We start from the raw sequence: 2,540 nt of genomic DNA on the forward strand, positions 1-2,540 counted from the left end.
TTGTTGCAAATACTGCTTATTTCAAGAAAGAGGTGAACAGTTTATAATCAGACACTGTGTTTTTGTGCCTCCATGTCCCGGCTTCACTGAAATCAATAGGCATTATTTATATCACTGCGGACTCTCCAGTGCTCAGTGTATCCAGCTCAGATAAGGCATTGAAGACGCCCAGCACAGCAGCCAGATCAACTTCCTGATTTATATTCCGCATTCTGCACTGCACTCCTAAAGCATTTAAAGCAGTAAATTCAGCTTTCCCTTAAGATACTGCCTTTCCCATTTCTCAACTCCCAGATATGTTCAGAATGGAATACTAGCAAGCTGCAAGCTGCATACTGTGCTGTTGCCTATATATTGTGTATACGAAATACTTTCTTAAATTATATGAAGGTACTGTAGAAAGATCCACCTAGCATTTCTTGATGACTGTGAAGTGACCAATCCTGCACTGAATTTGCTGAGGCTGAAATCACAATATCTATTGTGTTTAATCTAGAATGCTCTCAACATATTCTGTATTTAAGCATGTTTTAAAGGACTGCCCCAGAATCCTCCTTTTCATGGCAGACACCAGACAACTTTTGAAAGAGCATTAGTTGGTGCAGGACAAAAAGACACTGTGGTCTTGATGGTTGACCTTCCATTGGTTCAAAGGTCAGCTCCCTTAGGTCCATTAGTCAGGTAGTTAGTTTGTGTTTGTTCGAGACAGCACAGAAGCCTTTTCCCAGGGTCATATGTGATGAGTTACGGAAGAAGGAATTTCACCTGATCTGGACCTTTTGATATGGAAACATGTAAAGGAACTCAATTGTGAATTTTTCTGAAGGAAATGTGAGTCGTGCTAGTCTGTGCAGAAATTGCTGGCATTATGTTCATGGGCAATTACTAGAGCGTTTCAATTGCTAATTGCTGAGATATTCGAAGTGTTTTAAGTATGTTCCTTGCTAGGGTGGTTACTAGGTTATTACTATGCATTCCTCAAAGTGTTCTGAGTGCTTTATACAGCATTGCTACTGGGTTACTGTTGTGTTCTGGAGGGTTTGTTACTCAGAACTTTGAATTACGTTCTTGCAAGTTTCTCTCTGTTATGAGCAAACATTCTTCCAGTAATGTTAATAGAATAATAGAATTTGTATTGATTTGTATAGGCGTAAGCAGATTGTATGAAAAAAAAAAAAAAAAATACAAATTAGTTTGTACAAATGTATTTAAATTTGCCAAAACATAAATTAATTATTCGCCATGAGATTGTGTTTGTGTGATTGCTGGGTGGTTCCTTTAATTTTATGCAATATTTTCACTCATTTTAATCTGTCATGCAAAAAATTGTAAGTCCGATGGATTACAAAAGTAACTGAACAACTCAATAAACTGCAGAATTTGTTACTTGGGGGTCTTTTGAAATCAATAACACCAAATTTTATAAATATTAATAGTGATGCTTCCCATAACTCATTTTCCAAGACAACTAAGCATAAGGTTTATTCCATTGCTTTGTTAATCTGTTATGTAGCTCTGATCTCCAGCATAATGCTTAAAACTTCCTGTAGTTTCTGAAAGAGCTCTCTGGCCGTCCTCTGAATGTGGTAAATCTTTTGGCCTATAAGAGGAGCCCTAACATTACATTCCCATATTCTTGTTCCCTTCCCTGCTCTCGGTGCCCTGGGGTACACGGATTCAGAATGTTCCTCGTCTTTGACTGGAAAGCCTCAAAGAAAAACTCTTCACTTTTAGATCAGCTTAAAAGTGGTTGCGACAGACTATCTATAATATATTACTTATGGACCGTCAATCACATGCGACAAAGACACGTCTGATATTTTGAGGCCAGAAGGTCAGATCAGCCTTAAGAAAACATTAAAAGAGCTTTAGCTATGTGTCTTTTGTCTTCCGCACTAAGCGTGGCCATCTGGAGAAAAGACTCTTTCTAAGGGTCTATTGTACCCTTGACCCCACACCGCCTGAGGTTAGATGCACACTACTGAGGCATGACGTCTGAGCAACCACCGGTGTCAACTAAAGTCATAGTAATACTAATAGTATTTCGTTTAACGCACATTGGGACGTCGGTCTTGCTGAACACTTAAGGCTGTCAATAAACTTGTTAGGCTTGAGATAAGGGTCAGTTTTATTGATTGTTTTTGTAAATTAAAACATTGTACATGAGGGGTACACCATATTTCTTTTTCAGACCGAACATAAATTATACGCTGTCCTGCATTAATGAAACAACCAAATTCTCTAATGTATAATATACATGCAACAGCGCAATGCTAACAATGGCTCAATTCATTACAAACCTGGTGAAAGCTAAGAGTCAACACAGCTGAATTTGCTGCAAATCAGCCACATAGTGATTAATTACTTTGCCACTATGCAGCAGGATAACGACTCAACGTTGCACAACTCGACAAGTGTTACATACATTTAAACAGTCAAAACACACAGTTCCACCCAACTGAAAAACCCACCTGTAACATGAATCAATGACTTTATTTAATTTCAGACTCAATGTATAATAAATACCTTCTTTCTTCAAA

This window comes from Ctenopharyngodon idella, chromosome 10 (genome assembly GCF_019924925.1).
Source record: "Ctenopharyngodon idella isolate HZGC_01 chromosome 10, HZGC01, whole genome shotgun sequence".
In the NCBI taxonomy this organism is placed as follows: domain Eukaryota; kingdom Metazoa; phylum Chordata; class Actinopteri; order Cypriniformes; family Xenocyprididae; genus Ctenopharyngodon; species Ctenopharyngodon idella.